This window comes from Mus caroli, chromosome 5 (genome assembly GCF_900094665.2).
Source record: "Mus caroli chromosome 5, CAROLI_EIJ_v1.1, whole genome shotgun sequence".
NCBI classification, from domain to species: Eukaryota; Metazoa; Chordata; class Mammalia; order Rodentia; family Muridae; genus Mus; species Mus caroli.
The window spans coordinates 94,130,375-94,148,294 of NC_034574.1; positions in this window are offsets into that span (position 1 = coordinate 94,130,375).

Below are 17,920 nucleotides of genomic sequence, written 5' to 3' on the forward strand. Positions count from 1 at the left end.
AGGGCAGGGGAGGGTATAGGGAACTTTCAGGATAACATTTGAAATGTAAATAAAGAAAATATCTAAGAAAAAGAAAAAGAAAAAGAAAAAGGAAAAGGAAAAGGAAAAGGAAAAGGAAAAGGAAAAGAAAAAGAAAAAGAAAAAGAAAAAGAAAAAGAAAAAGAAAAAGAAAAAGAAAAAGAAAAAGAAAAAGCACATGCTCAGGATGCCTTTGTTCAGTCTTTTGAGGAAAGGGGATTCCTGCCAACAGGATGGGATGTCACAAAGACTCAGGAATGCCACTGTGAGAAGAGTGTGTCTTCCTTGAAGATTTTCATGACGTAGTCTTTTAAATGCTTGCTAATTCACACAATGATCATCAGTTAAACTGTGAAGACTCCTGCTTCCTGTACCTTCCTCCTGGTAGCTGCTCGTTTGCTGCCTCTAGTGTTTGGTTCCCTAGAACACAAGCAGCCACATCTCTTTTGTAAAGAAGTTTAGGGCTGCTTTGTGGAACCTATGCCCTTTGCTATTGTACTGGTTCAATAATTTCCCTGTCAATTCCCTGTGCCCTGTACAAAGCTGCCAGTCACTATTGTGCTTGCCCATCACTGAGGACTCTCTCTCCCTTGGCAATCTTTCTTTTCCCTACAAGAGGAGGTTATAGCAACTGGGATGGAAAGGTAGGTATCAGACCTGATCCTGTGGGCTTTGAAGGTTCTTTATTTCTGCATCCATTGACTGGGGATGGCCACAGCTAATTCCGTGAGCCAAGACTGTCATTCTTTGTCAAGTTCTGTACTTCGAGGAAAGAAGAGAACTTTCATCATTGTGATGAGATCTTTGCTGCCTGTAGTGACTCTAACACACATAAACACACTCACATGCGTTGACATGTCCCATCTGTTGTCATCAGTACACAGGATAAATTTCCTCCACATCCTAAGCCTCCATGAAAAACTCCTCTTGCTTGTCTGTTTCTTTGTTCAGTCTTGACAGCATCTTAAATACAACAGGAAAGGTGTCCTTGGGTTCTGCACCGGCCATGAATGAAACCACCAAACAGATTCTAAATCAGTTAACACCATGATGTTGCCCCCTGGGGAGCGTTGGCTTCTTGGGGTGAAAGATAAAGGATGTGATAGAAAACTGTGAATGATGAGCAGTTTAAAATATCATATAATCTTTCTGAACAACTAAGGGCAGTGAGATACTCCTCATTTTTATCTTTCAATGATAAAAATAAAATCAACTACAAATTAAACAGAGAACATTTGAAGCTGTGTTGAGTGGAAGATCGCTTATCTGTGCAATAGACAAAAGCTTCAAATATTCTTTGGCTCTTGTTTTGTCTGCCTTGGCAATGTTGAAATGCAATGCCACAAGGTGGTAGAAGCCTGCTTAGCCATGACAGTATATGGTGGTGAGGCAGGGTCCCTTACCACACTGCACTGGGCAAGCACATGGTAAGTCCTTGGGTGTAAAGTCATTGAGATTTAGAGGCTTAATTGTTATCACAGTATAGCCTCTGCTGACTGTTACATATGCTTGTGTAACATCAAAATAGTCAGTCTATTACTCACCTTGCTGAAGAATTTGATTGAAAATTACCACTCACAGGCACTTTTGACATAAGTGACCTCCTTTGAGTGATGACCTCCTTGGCAGTTCACACCCAAGAAGAGAAAAAAATGTGCAACAATAACGCTAGTGGAAACCCCAGTCGTAGCCATAAGTATCTGCTCACCCTGGAATGTTCTGGGATTAATTGATACTTCCATCAGAGGCAGAACTCACCCCAAATCTTTTATCTATGTTTAATGAGCATACAGAATAGTTGTTTCTATTGTGACATTTTCACAGATGAGTACCATGCCCTTCTCTTCTTCCCTCTCACCTTGATTTGTCATCCCTCTCCATCCCCCAACTGCCAGCTTCCTACATCATGTCATAGTCTATACTTAACTCTAGGCTCTGTGTATGACAGGGATCACGTGACAGTTGAATCTTTCTGAGACTTGTCCTACTGCTCAGCATACTGATTTCTAGCTCCATCTGTTTTTTTTGCTAACGACACATACTTTGTTCCTCTTCGTGGCCAAATGTAATCCCCCACCCCTTGTGTGTCCACACCACATTTTCTCTGTCCATATACCTGATGATGGACATTTAGGCTGGTTGCCTATCTTGGCTATTGTGAATACTGCTGCAGTAGACATGGGCATTCAGCAATCTCTGCTGGGGCAAAGGGGTTTAGAAAAGATCTTTGACTTCTAGAGTGAAATTTATAACATGCCTTTAGTGTTTTCCTAATACACAGCGTATATAAAATAGAATACAAAGTTTTTTGACTGGCTAAGACTCAAATTGAAGCATCTCATGTTGTTTTCTTGTGGTTTATTCATGTTTTAAATTGTGTGTGGGGGTAGTATATATGTGGTATATATGTGTGATGTATCTGTGTGGTGTGTGTACGTATGTGTATGAAATATGCATATGTGTGCAATATATGAATGTTAGTGTTATGTGTGTATATGTGTGGTATGTATATGTGAATGTGCTATGTTCATGTGATGTATGTGTATGGTGTGTGTGTATATGTATATTATATGATGCATGTGTATGTGTGCAATATGTTTATGTTAGTGTGATATGTATATGTGATGCATATGTATCATATATATATGTAATATATATGTGATGTGTGTATACTACATGATGTATATATGATGTATGTGGTATGTATATGAGAATGTGATATGTATATGTGACACATGTGTATACATATATGTATAATGTATATATAATGTGTGTGTGGTGCATTTAGAGGCCAGAGCAAGACACAATTGTCTTCTTCTATTGCTTTCTACCATTTAACCTTGAGTTTGCTTTTTGGCTAGGCTATCTGGCTAGTAAGCTATCAGGTTCAGCTTGTCTCTGCCTCCCAATACTGGGATTATAGGCATATGCCGGCATGCCTGGCATTTATGAGTGCTGGGAGAGTTCAGCTCAGTTCCTCGTGCTTGCAGAGCAAACACTGTGATCCACTGATCGGTCCCTCCAGCACCAAATTTTCATAAATCTTAAAATCACCACAATCTTGCTACATTATGACATTGTACATGACATTTTATAGCATTTATTATTTTGCATTGTATGTTTTTAATGCCAAGGGATTTCCTTGCCAAATAAATGATCCTGGGCTGGGCATGTTTGCTCATGCCTATAATCTCAGCATTTGGAGACTCAGGCAGGAGGACTGCAGTGAGTTTGAGGCCACCTTGGGTTACAGAGTGAAATGCTCTCTCAAAACAAAAGATAACTCAGCAACAAAGCAAGGAGATGGTGCTACCGTCTTGACCTGCTGGCATGGTCGGTTCCCTCCTTTGTCACTCCAGAGCTCTAACTAGCCGTACCAGCTGGCGAACTCTCCCCAGCAGAGTCCAGACCTCGTGGTCCTAGCAGTAAACGGATGCTCATTTTAAAGGAATTTGCTTTGGAAGAAATTTTTTGAGCATGAAACCAAAGAGAAGACTCGACAAAGCCCAAGCAGTTGTAGCTCCTTGGGAGCTTGGAGAAGGGATGCCTTGGTTGGTACCCAAGAAGTAGAGAAACCCACTTTCAAATAAATGAGAGCAGCCTCATGCTGCTGATAACAGTGAGCGGTTACTTGAACCATTCTGTTTTCAATTCACAAATAGAAGGATGGAGGGAGGGAAGGAAATTGTTTTCCAGTGAGCCCCTTTCTCATTTGAGATAGTGCTGAATACTTTTGACTAAGAAGGACCATGACAACTGAGCCTTCATCTTCCTATAAAAGATGAAGCTATCATCTGAAACACAAAAGAGTAAAGTAAGGAGGGATGTCCTCTCTTCCATGTTTCCTGTCCCTCCCCCCATGACAAAGATGGCAGACACGTGCATTTTTTTTTCTGGAGGATTCTGAAATGAGAAGTTGAAACGTGTTACTGTCTCTCCCTGTCTAGAATCTGGCTTATACTCAGACTTCCTGCTACTCCTGGTTGGGCAACATTTACACCAAGTCACAACATATTTGTAACAATCACTAAGCTGGAATTTCTCTCTCCTCTCTTTTCCAGGCTCCGGGGGAAGTTTGTTGGTGTTTGTCATCTCAGAGATTTACTTCTTAATCACTGTGCAGAAATACTGAGAGAGGAGAAGCTGACAAATTCGAGCAAAGCGGAGCATTGTGAGTCCTTCAGGGAATCACAGTGCTTGTTCCTGTCTGCAGTACGTTGGGTAACTTCCCTGGTGAATTCTCAGGTCACCTGACCCTGAAAGGTCCCACGGTTTCCTTCAGCTACTGCTTGATCTGGTTGGGGTAAGATCACACATTCAAATTGCTCTCCTGTGTAGACGTGGGACAGTCCCAAGAGTCTGGCCAGCATCTCACACCACTTGGAATCTACATATCTGAATCTTACCTTTAGCATGATTGCATGAGAGCTGGAGAGATGGCTCAGCAGTGAAGAGCACTGTCTGCTCTCCCAGAGGTCCTGAGTTCAATTCCCAGCAACCACATGGTGGCTCACAACCATCTGTAATGGGATCCGATGCCCTCTTCTGGTGTGTCAGAAGGCAGCTACAGTGTACTCATATATACATAAAATAAATATATTTTTTTTTTAAAAAAGAATGATTGTATGAACCTTGAACTGTGGAGATGGCTCAATGGATAAAGCATGCACTTACCACGGAATCATAAGGACCTGAGTTCAAGTCCTGAAACCCACCTAAAGATGAGTGTAGAAGTACATGTCTGTGATCCTTGTGTTGCTAGAGAAAGATGGGAGACAGAGATGGGAATCTCCAGGATCCTTATGGCCTGATAGTGTGGTTATTTAGCAACAGCAGCAACAGCAGCAACAGCAGCAACAGCAGCAGCAGCAGCAGCAGCAGCAGCAGCAGCACCACCACCACCACCACCACCACCACCACCACCAGCACCAGCACCAGCACCAATAAGGAGTCTACATCAGGCAAAGTAGGAGTTGCACTGAGGACTCAGTGCTGTTCTCTGGCCTCTACATGTGTAAAGTCACTCACACTGCTTCAGAACGGCCACCCTTCAGTTACTACCATCAACAGTAGTACCTTTGCCTTTCTCTGCTTGCCACTGTCTGCTCCCCAGGCCACAGCCCAGGCTGACACAGTGGTGATAGTGTTTATTTGAGGCAAGGTCTGTAGCCTAGGCTGGCCTTGTTCTCCTGAGATATGTCTGCCTCTGCCTCCTGGTGCTGGGCATACCTGTGTACCTCCATGGACTTCAGAGCAGGTCATAACACTATATGCTTGGCTTACTAAAGACATGAATTTCGGCAACTTAATTATCCTCCCATGCTACAGTTTTCTGTAAAATGGAGATGTTATTACACCTGGCTCATATTTGGAGGAATGCTGCTGCCAGCCTCAGATTGTAAAAGTCAGTTTTCCCACTAAGCTACCTAAAGGATCTATTCAGTAAGTACAGTTCAGGCAAAAGGGAGTCATAGAGAACAGTGGCCTTGCTTTCTCTGTAAGGAGGATAGGGACTGGGTGGAAACATGTAGCTAAGTCTGTGGCTTATAGGAAGCAGTTCACATTAGAGCCTTCCTCTGTGGTGCCAGGCTGCCACTGGGACTTCTGGAGAGAGGGCATTCAAGAACGGGTGAACCCACATAGCACATAGAGTTACCCACCCAGTCAGGCACACCACACATGTACACCCATCCTGAAGACTCAGACACACAAATGAGTCCTGCTCACACAAATATCTAGAATACACCAAATGTGTGCTAGCACACACACACCACACACACATGCTGTGCTCACAGGTGTACACAAGAAGGAAGAAAAGATGCTCAAAAAGGGGCACGAGCCAAGAAGTTACTGTTACGGAGAACAATTGTTCCTGTTTTAGTATTTTACTTATTTGGTGGGTTGTTTTCCAAAGGCGAGTCCAGCCCTTGGGGGTACTCACAAGTCACAGGCTCACACACCCAAGGAGAAAGACTAGCCATTACTGATCCTGACAAATGCAGCTCTTCCCTCCTTTCTCTAAGAATGCTCATTACTGCTGACCGCCGCATCTCTCTTCTCTCCTCTTTCTTCTTTCCCATAACAAAAAAATGAACTAAAGTGTGTGTGTGTGTGTGTGTGTGTGTGTGTGTGTGTGTGCTGACCTCAGATTGAGCTTTTAGTCCTTCTCAGGAAGGAATCAGAAACACGGAGCTGGCAGAGGTAAGAAGTGTATCTCTCTGCGGTGGGTGCCTATGAAGTCACTGATTAATATAATTAAAAGCCTGAGCTAATTGCATTACTTTCCATCGGTTCTCAGTGTATACCTACCTTCTGGGGACCATGCCAGCGTTCCCCTTGGGGCTCTGGTCCCATGTTTATTCAAGTGAGATGGCTGCTTTCAAAACCAAAGCTCTCATCAATCCCTTATTAATTAGCTAAATGCCGCGTCGGATTATACAGTCGGCCCTGTGGGCTGCTGGCAGCACCAGGAGGGCAGAACTCGTGGTCCTTTTGGCTCATCCTCCTGCCTGGTCATTGGTATTCCAGGACAAGTCAGCTTACTGTAATTTGAAATTGGTCTGCCATCCCATTAGGAATCTGCCCGATCAATAGCAAGTGAATTAGAGTCTCAGTGATCTGATTAACTCCCCATTATTTTCTACCCGGGCTGATTTAGAATGCATGATGAGACAATATTCCAGTTTCTTTGCTTTATCCTAGTTTAAGTGAAATATAGACATCCAAGGAAGCAGCGGCTGTACATTTGATTTGGCTTGGCTGTAATAAAGTCAAACACCATGAGTATCTCCCTCGTCACAACAGTCTTAAGTGACTGAGGGCCACTGCCCGAACACCACTGGAGAGTGTGAGTGGCTGTGGGAAGATATAGGTGGGACCTCTTGCTGATCATCTGTCTTCTCCTCTTACACTCTGTTTTCTGAAGAGATCCCTGTAAGGCTTTTAACAGGATGTTTTCCTTATTTGTCATCTGGTCAACATTAGCAGCTTTGTGACTGAGGCTCTGGGTCATGTGGTTGGAAGGCAGACCATAATTCTCTCCCAAAGGTCCGTGACAATAAAGCAACTAAATATTGTCTCCTGATGATCGAAAACAAGCTGGAGAGCCAGCCAGCTGAATGCTGCCCCAGAGAAGACACTTGATGCCCGTAGGGAGTGAATTTGCCTTTCTGGACAGCAAGACTGCTTTCATGTCTGGACCAGGGCTTCAGAGATGTCTAAATGGGTCATAGTAAATCCATGTGTGGATTCTTGAGGCTTTAAATGCAAACTGGTTGAAGTCACAGCCCTCTGACCCAACCGTGTCTTTGCGAAATGCAGTCAGATTACTTCCCCATATATTTGAATCTGACCAGCAGAGCATTGCCTGGCAGAGTTCTTAAATAATTGATTTTTATTTATTTAAGATGGGAAATTTGAAATAGGCTTTTCAGCAGCTCTGATGTTGTCCAAATACTTTGAAACATAAAAGCGGCACATTTCCAAATATGCTCAAACTACTTGTGTACTCCTTTGTGTGGCATCAACGATAACTGATTAATATGGCTTGCGAGCAGGATTAGCTCATGTTTCTCTGGATAACCACTGAGCACGTCAGAATATTCTGTGTGCATGGTTGAAAATATTGGGCTTGCGATGGGATAATACCATCTCCTAGTGAGTCATAGAGACACTCAGGTGAAAACTGTAGACATGGAGGAGGTGAGCCACTTGGCAGACACATCTGGGCTCCATGAGGCCTGTGCTCACCCGGAAATCAAGAACTCTGCATTGCTGCTCTCTAGCCTTGGTCATTGCTCGACTGAGCATCCCTGGGTATCTCCTGTGTCTTACCCCTGGGCCATCATTTATTCGACTTAATTAGAACAAAATTATAGTGGTGATTTACAAAGACTACTACAAGTCAAAACAAAGAGAAATTTTGTTCACCTTGGTTTGCTTGCTACTGTTTAAATTATCTCCCCACAGCAAGCTAGATAAGTGGATGACACATGGAGTAGTAGCATCAATATTTTTATAGCAATTTCAGTAATGCATGTGTTTAGTGCACAACAAATGCTTGAAACATGTTGGGTTTTCTTTTTCTCTCATAAACTCATAGAATCTGGTTCCATTTTTCATGTCATTTTCTGCTTTGACACGAATCTTAATTGAAGAGACAAATGAATTGTGTCAGATACTTTTTATGCATATGATTTAAATGGAAAATTACTGGGATATTGCCAATTCAGTGATGTCTCAAAAAGTTCACCTGAGGAATATTAAATTTTCATAAAGAAATTATTCATGCAAACAGAATGACTGATGAGTCTTCTTAATTATCAGCACAAGGCTCCCTCGGAAGCTCTCCAGCAGAGACAAGAACCAGCAGCCAGGGCTCGGAGTGATGAGCTGGACTGTTCTGAGGCACGCCAGGGCTTCAGATCACCACCATGTTGATCGATACCCACGTTCTGAATGCATCAGCGTCTACTCTGACAACACAACCAGGTCCTCTTTCCCAGCTGACACTAGCCACTGTTCATAGTTTGAAGTCATGCACTCTCTCATTGCGCTTCTTGTGAATTAGAACCTCCAGGCCTTTATTGTATCCATGGTGTTGTGTTTAATTCTCTTATAACAGGTGACATTTTGTCATTTTCCCTCAAATAACTACTGTGACTTTAGCCTTTCTTTCTAGCTTATGAACATATTTGGATCCTTTTGCATCCTGAACATGACTAATTATGTTTCTGTTCTTGCTAATGGTGCTGATAATCGTCCTTGTTTCAATGTTGAAATCCACAGCCTAGAGCCTAGGTGTAAATATATTGAAAACCCTGTTCTTTCTTGAAACTTCTAGCTCTCAGTTTTCTGTTTTGTTACTGCTGGTGCAACGCTAGAGGCTTCCTTCTTGGGCTTTCCCAACCCACTCCTGAACTCAGGAATTGTGTGTGTGGCATCAGTGGGCTCCCGGGCTACCTGAATATTCTAGATGTGTTCAACCAGTGGGGTGCTGGCTGGAGACAGGAAGAATGCAGTGAGTGCAAACGGCACATTTCTCTTCCTACCCTGCTCCCTGCTGAATTGCCATGAGTTGGCTTCTTCTCTTGACTCAAGTCCATGGCTCCTATGGGAAAACTCCTGCATCTCATGATTATTACACACTATGTGGACCATGAGACAAAATGGACGGTTACATTAAATACAAGCCATTATATTAATATCAATTTATGTCCATTACAAATTACTCGCACAGATTTGCTGACTTGTACATAGGAAATGCATAAAAACACATAAAATTTTATCATCCTTGGATGGCTCTATTTGATGACACCATACTGTTGCACTTTAGTGATAGCTTGGATGTTGCCTGAAGCATGACACATGACCCAAATGTCAGCATTAAGTTATTAACTGGGTGGTGGGAACACTCACACTTAGCACTTACATGTTGCTTTTCATCATTAGTGTGTAGGACAAATAGGAGACAGTCAATAGCATAGCAGTGCGTCCAGGGGTGATCTGTCAGTGGTGCTTGGTCATTTCAGTTCAGAGGCCTTCTACCCACAAGCCCATAAAACTGGGGACAAGCCTCAAGTTAATAGACAAGATTTATTTGGGGCTACCCTTGGTATCCACTGACTCCTCACCCATGAGACATCGCATTGCATGGTGAATCTTTAGAGTTGGAGATTGACTTTGATCTTTGTATCACTAGTGCCTCGTATCAGACCCAACACTTAGACAACAGACACAAAAGTGCTTGGAGAATGGATACACAAATGAGCAATGCAGCACAACGCTTAAGGTGATTGTTAATGCTTTTTCAAAACCTGTGTCAGGTGGTGTGTGTGTGCATTTGTTTGTGCATACATGTATGTATGTGTGTGTGTATATGTATGTGTGTTTGTGCATGTATGTATGTATGTGTGTGTGTGTGCATGCATGTATATATGTGTGTGTATGTATGTATGTGTGTTTGTGCATGTATGTAAATATGTGTGTGTGTTGTACTCTTAATGCTAGACATTTCAGTGGCCCTTTTAATTGAAAAGCAAGACGACAGTTTGAAACCTTTTGAAACACATGGCAGTATTTGTTGAACACTTGAAGGAAACATACATTCAGCAAATGGATGTATCCTACCACTTTAGGGGAGACCAATTTCTGTTGCTCTGAATTCAACACTTAGAGCTTTTGCTCCATGGAGCTGTAAAAATGCACCTCAGCCCAGTGCTACCTTGGGTCTTGTAGTTTCTCCCGCAGTTGTCAACTTTGCAGGGCTCTCATTCCTCTTCCTGGTGCCTCAGACTTTGGGGGAGATTATGGGTCTGTCCTGAGCCTTGAAAAGAGATCCTATGGCTTTCTAAGAAGATGAACTGGTCGCCAGAACAGCCTTGACAAACATGGTTTTGCCTTCTGTGTGCCTGTGACTTTACTGGTTGTTAACCACGCCAGAGAGTAAGAGAAAAGATTTGGGAGGAAGAAAAGAGAGTGTGGAGGAAGATCAAAGCCAAGTGTGAAAGCCTGGACAGTGTGAACATTGTTCTAATATTTACAAAATGATGATTCACCTTCATGGGTCAGTCAAGCATGGAACACATGACTGAAGACTAACCCTGAGTCCAAACTGGTACTGAGAGAGAATCAATTCAAACAATGTTAATTGTATTAAACTGACAGGAAATTGCAGAAATATTTGAATTACCAGTGACTTAGACTTAAAAAAATCTTTCAGATGATTCAGACTGATCCCTTCTTTTCTAGATGGGAAAATGTGATTCAGAGAATAAAGGACTTGTTCAGGGTCCTACAGAAAGAGTTGCCTCCTTACCCTTCCTCAGTGCTACACACACACACCCCATAGTGCTTGGTGCTCAGTGCTGCATGCACATCCACAGTGCTTGGTGTTCAGTACTCCTGGGTAACTGTAGAACTAAAAACTAAAGTTAGAAAATATTTCTCAAAATATTTAATGAAGGTTGACCTGGTATTAACTATAGATGATGTACAGATAGGTACAACATTCCCAATCTGTGTTAGCTCTAGTTCTATAAGTGTTACTCACCAAGGGAGGCAAGAACACGCTTGTAATGAAGGGTATACGGAGGCGTCCCAAGTCCAGATTATACTAAATTTCATTTTATATAGGTCTAAAACTTGTAGATTTAGCTAATCATGATAGTGTTCATTTTGAGCCCAGCACTAGGCAGATAGGAAAGTAGATCTCTATGAGCTCAAGGAGAACCTGGTCTGCATAGTGATTTCCAGGCTAGCTGAGGCTATATAGTGGGACCATGTCTGAGTAAATAAATAAATTAATAAAGAAATACATGAGTGAATGAATGAATTAATGAATAAATAATTAACAAACAACTAGCTTCAAAAACACCTTAAAGAATCTAACAGAGTCTACCTGTCTCTAATGACATCCCTCTTCTAAGTTTTTACCTTTGTGATACACTGTCAATTTATCACAATACACTTAGATAAGGCAACAGAAACCTGTTTCACTTTTGGGTCAGGATTAGCATAACAAGTCTGCAGAGCTGAAACACTACAGGAAAAGGAGGGGCTGGAGGGTGTCAAGGCAGAATGCCTGTACATGTGGCTGCAGCCCTCTCATTACCTGCAAGGCATTGTGCCTCAAAGGAAATGTGTCAGTCCTTGAGCGGTGAGACCAGGTAGATGGCCAGTTCTTTGTTCTGTCCATTTTGAAGAGCTTTACATTGAAATTCAGTCCTTGTTGCTAACAGCAAAAAGAAGCTCAAAAAACACTCTCCCAAATGCCTTTCTGCTCTTTCTGTTTCTTAGGATCAGGAGATGATTGCATGTGAACCCTGCTTTCAGGGAGGCAAGTCAAAAGACACACAGAAGTAGCACTATTCTTTAGTGTAGCTGGCATACATAGCTGGGCAACAAGCACAGTGAAAGGTCCCCTGCCGCTGGTGGGAAGAGGAATAGAGTGAGGACTAGCTTCCAGCAGCTAGCACCCCCTGCCTCATGTGCAGAGTTTGCTGCACAATGAAGAGTATGTGGTTTTGTTATGTGGAGGTCTGTGAAGAGGCAGCCCCATAATTCATCACAGTTTATGAGGTGCCTTAGCCAGCTAGGGCAAGAGGTCAAGGAGGAAGAAGCAAAGGTTGTCTTTGGAAGCTTTAAGGTGCTCTCCCCTCTCTTCATCTTTTCCTGACACAGGAAAAGCCAAATGCTTTCTTGCACTAAAATGGCTTCCTGGGAAATCGTGCAAGGTTAGGATGTGAGTCTAGAATGTCCCCAGATGGCCCATGTGCAACAGCTTCATCACCTGCTCACTCTGCAACAGGGAGGTGGAGAAATCTGAAGAGATCTCAGGTGACAGGGATGGGTCCTTGAAGGCAACTGTCATCCTCTTCCCCAGATGACTTGGCTACTTCACTTCGAGTTCCTCTGACACCACGGGTCAAGGATGATGGAACCAATGACATAAAACCTCTAAACTTGTAAGACAAGATAAGCCTTTCCTTATGGACTATCTCAATCGTAGCCATGATGATGGGAAGCTGATAAATACACAGACACTGATTTTCTTATTATATATTATTATCAATATGAGAGTGACTTTTTAATCACATATTATCAATTTGGGATCTGAGACTTTATTCCAATCTGTGATATCATTATAGGACTGTGTCTTTAAAAATACTAATATGAACCATTTGCACTTAGCACATGTGGTGGTTTGAATAAAACATGCTCCCCTGCCCCCATAGGCTCAAAGGGAGTGGCATTATTAGTAGGTGTGGCCTTGTTGGAAGAAATTAGTCTCTAGGAGTGGGCTTGGAGGTTTCAAGTACTCAGGCCAGGTCTAGACTTTCTCTTTAGCTGCCTGCCAATCCAGATGTAGAACTATCAGCTCCTTCTCCAGCATCACATCTGTCTGCATGCTGCCATGCTTTCCTCTATGAAAATAATCGACTAAGCCTCTGAACTATAAGACAGCCCCAATTAAATGTTTTCCTTTTAAGAGGTGCTGTGATCATGGTGTCTCTTCACAGCAATAAAACCCTAACTAAGGCTTCCAGTTTCCATCTGCACCTGGAACTGATCCTGTGCCAGAGCCCTACATACCCAAATACCACTGGGAGAGTGCTGGTCTCCCAGGAGTACTGACACATCTGTGAGCACAGGTAAGACCAACACTTCTGCTCAAATTCCTGGCCCAAGAGGGACCCTGTCCAGAGCCATCAAGAGGCAGGAACCAAGGAGCAGCTGGGCACAGGATCCTTCTGGTTTCTGTCTGCATCCCAGAACTGACCCTTTGCCACAGCTTTTCATACCCAAATTCCTCCCAGAGAGAACTGATCTCCCAGGAGTACTGACATACAAGCTTGCAGCAGAGACTAGCCACAGTCAGAGACAGCAAGATCAGCTAACACCAGAGATAACCAGATTGCAAGAGGCAAGGGCAAGAACATAAGCAACAGAACCCATGGCTACTTGGCATCATCAGAACCCATTTCTCCTACTACAGCAAGCCCTGGATACCCCAACACACCAGAAAAGCAAAACTCTGATTTAATATCACATCTCATGATGATGATAGAGGACTTTAAGAAGGACATAAATAACTCCCTTAAAGAAATATAAGAGAACACAGGTAAACAGACCTTAAAGAGGAAACACAAAATTCCCTTAAAGAATTACATGAAAACACAACCAAACAGGTAAAGGAACTGAACAAAACCATCCAGGATCTAAAAATGAAAATAGAATCAATAAAGAAATTACAAAGGGAGACAACTCTGGAGATGGAAAACCTAGGAAAGAGATCAGGAGTCATAGATGCAAGCATCACTAACAGAATACAAGAGATAGAAGAGAGAATCTCAAAGGCAGAAGATACCATAGAAAACATTGATACAACAATCAAAGAAAATGCAAAAAACAAAAACTCCTAACCCAAAACTTCCTGGAAATCCAGTATACAATGAGAAGACCAAACTTAAGAATAATAAGTATAGAAGAGGGTGAAGAGTCCCAACTTAAAGGACCAGGAAATATCTTCAACAAAATTATAGAAGAAAACTTCCCTAACCTAAAGAAAGAGATGCCCACAAACATACAAGAAGCCTACAGAACTCTAAATAGATTGGACCAGAAAAGAACTTCTTCCCATCATATAATAATCAAATTACATACACCAAATGCATAAAACAAAGAAAGAATATTAAAAGCAGTAAGGGAAAAAGGTCAAGTAACATATAAGGGCCGACCTATCAATTACACCAGACTTCTCACCAGAGACTATGAAAGCTAGAAAAGTTCCTGGGCAGATGTTATACAGACCCTAAGAGAACACAAATGCCAGCCCAGGTTACTATTCCCAGCAAAACTCTCGATTATCATGGATGGATATATCAAGATATTCCATGACAAAACCAAATTTACACAATGTCTTTCTACAAATCCAGCCACAAACACCAACACAAAGAGGGAAAGTACACCTTATAAAAGTAAGAAAGTAATCTTCTTTCAACAAACTCAAAAGAAGATAGCTACACAAACATAAAAATAACAGCAAAAATAACAGGAAGCAATAATCACTATTCCTTAATATCTTGTAACATCAATGGGCTCAATTCCCCAATAAAAAGACATAGACTAACAGACTGGATACATAAACAGGACCCAGCATTTTGCTGCCTATAGGAAACACACCTCAATGTCAAAGATGGACACTACCTCAGAGTAAAGGGCTGGAAAACAATTTTCCAAGCAAATGTTCCCAAGAAAAAAGCTGGAGAAGCCATTCTAATATCAAGTAAACCAACTTTCAACCAAAAGTTATCAAAAAGGATAAGGATGGACACTTCATACTCATCAAAGGAAAAATCTTCCAAGAAGAACTCTCAATTCTGAACATCTATGCTCCAAATGCAAGGGCACCCACAATCATCAAAGAAACTTTACTAAAGCTCAAAGCACACATTGTACCTCATGCAATAATAGTGGGAGAATTCAACAACCCAGTTTCATCAATGTCTAGATCATAGAAACAGAAACCAAACAGAGACACATTGAAACTAACAGAAGTTATGAACCAAATGGATTTAACAGATATCTATAGAACATTTTATCCTAAAACAAAAGAATATATCTTTTTCTCAGCACCTCATGGTACCGTCTCCAAAACTGACCATATAATTGGTCACAAAATGGGCTTCAAAAGATACAAGAATATTGAAATGATAGGCGAGGTCATTTCAGTAGAAGCCCAGTTTTTGAAGACTTGTGCATCTTTAATATGGGTTAAAGGGAAAGGAAAGAGGTGTAGAAGAAAAAGAGGAAGGGAAGAAAAGGACAGACTATAGGTCCAAATATGCACTTCTTGTATTTTAATAAATGCCAGTACAACCCTGTACGTTTGTTGAAGGTAGTCTCGGCATTGAATTTTGTGGTTTCACACTTGATGATAATATGGCTGTGTGTTTCCGGGTACATTTGTGAATTTTGTGTCCTCGATTCTGGTGCTTCATGGGATGTTCCCATCTCTATAAGGCACCCTGTGCTCAGTTTGATTTGTTCTTGCCTGTTTCCTATTAGAGACAGTGTACAATAAAAGAATATTCTTCCCTCTTTTTTCCTAGAGAAGCTTTTAAAATATTGGACATTTTGTAGTGACAGGTCTTGGCAATGACTTTTATTGTTATATTCCTTGATGATTATCAGAGACATTTTATCAGAAGATTAACAAATGTGGAACTCATAATGGCACATTGGTCTTACATTTTTCTTTACTTGCTTCCCATGGTTTTTAAAGCAAAGTGTAGAAATATTGAGGCTTAACTCATGACAATATACTGGAGCTTTCATTACATTCTTTGCTAAATTAAACCAACTGGACATTATTGCTGTCAACAAAGCTGGATTTTCAACATCATTGACAAAAAAGCTTATATTGACTAATTTGTATACAATCCACAATTTATTTATATTTATAGTTGTTTCTTGGAAACCATGGTAGAACTCCATTCATGAAAAGTTTGACAACAATGAAGCCCTAAGATTCAGAAGTGCTTGCAATGTTATTTCATGTATGCACTTACAACTGTATTTGTATACAGTTATACATTATGAGTTTTCAAATCCCATAATGCATCTGGGCTTTTTGGTTCTTGTCTGAAGCACATTACTAGATAGTAGCTGCTTCAAAGAGACCTTTAGTGAATCCTCTTTACCTTTCTCATTCTCTGCGTTGTTCTTGAGTGTGTTGGATCTTTCTTAGCTAAGAATGTATTCTCAATGCTTTGATGTCTAACTTTGTAACTTTCTTAGAGACTGGTTTAGGAAAGTTTTATCTATGCTCCCCAAAGTGGTGAAATGGAAGCAGCTCCTGCCTGTGCCATGATATTTAAACCAACACAAAATGATACTGTGTCCAGCTCACATTGTAACTTCTTTTATGGGGACTTTCTCTGTGTTTACAAAGTAGAAATGAATGAAGCAAGAGCAACTGAGATCATTAATGAAATTATTTTGTTGGTTTTATTTGCCTCTGAGATCACCATGCTGTATGTTTTGGTGAGTAAGCAGTTGTTAGGGATTTCTGTGCTCAACGTATTCAAGATGTAAAGAACTAAGAAATTTTGGTCCTTCCTTCCAAAGGAATCCATCTAATCCTTCCTTGTGACAGCTCTAAGGCTGTCTTGACCCCAGGTGATCCCATTTGGAGGTGACACTGCTAAGTTAGAGCTGAGCCACTTATAATGAACTTGTGATGGAACTGGCCACAAACTATCAGGGAATCATGGCCAGTATTTGGTTTACTTAGGAAAATGTTTTAAAAATTTGGCAGGTATCTTATTTAGCAGCCATGATATTTTTTTTTCATTTTTTTATTGGATATTTTATTTATTTACATTTCAAATGTTATCCCCTTTACTGATTCCCTCCCCTAGTAACCTCCTATCCCATCCTTCCTCCTCCTGCTTCTATAAGGGTGTGCCCCCACCCACCCACCCACCCACCCACTCCTGCCTCCCCGCCCTAGCATTCCCCTATCCTAGGGCATGGAGCCTTCACAGAACCAAGGGCCTCTTCTCCCATTGATGCCCAACAAGGCCATCCTTAAAGTGATTTTTTCGTCTGTATCCTTGGAAAGATCTATTTTTTTTTACTCTTATCAATTTTAGGATGTCTGTCTGTCTCTGTGTGTGTGTGTGTGTGTGTGTAATTTGTAATTTAAATAGATAACAAAGAGTATAAGAGGCCTATTATGTTTACAAGTGATGGGCTACCCAGAAATCAATAGAAATTTATTTTATATGTAATTTGAAAATGACTAGATGATTTTCCTCCTTACTCTTCCTTGTTTTGTAAGATAAATGTGAGCTTCACATTTCATTGGCTAATCCTGTAGATTAGGCTGAGCTAGAAAGGGCATATAGATTATCCCAACACTGTTCCATGTAACCCTCCACTCTTCCTCATAAACAATTGCTTTCAAGTGATTTCCAGTGACCGTGGCCTGGGGTTTCCCTTCCAATGAAACTCTCCTGAATATTTTGGATTACACAGCATTTTCATTTGGGGGAGACAGTCTACAATTTGAAATAGGCAAAGTATTCTGGCAATCACACATTCTTTGAAATAGTTTGAGTGACTGAATATTGTCAAAATGGCAATCCTACCAAAGGCAATCTACAGATTCAATACAATTCCCATCAAAATCCCAACACATGGGGTTGGAGATTTAGCTCAGTGGTAGAGTGCTTGCCTAGCAAGTGCAAGACCCTGGGCTCAGTTCTCAGCTCTGGAAAAAAACATCCCAACACAATTTTTCAAAGACATGGAAAGAGCAATTCTCAAATTCATCTGGAAAGGCAAAAAACCCAGAATATCAAAAACAATTCTTAACAATAAAAGAACTGCTGGGGAA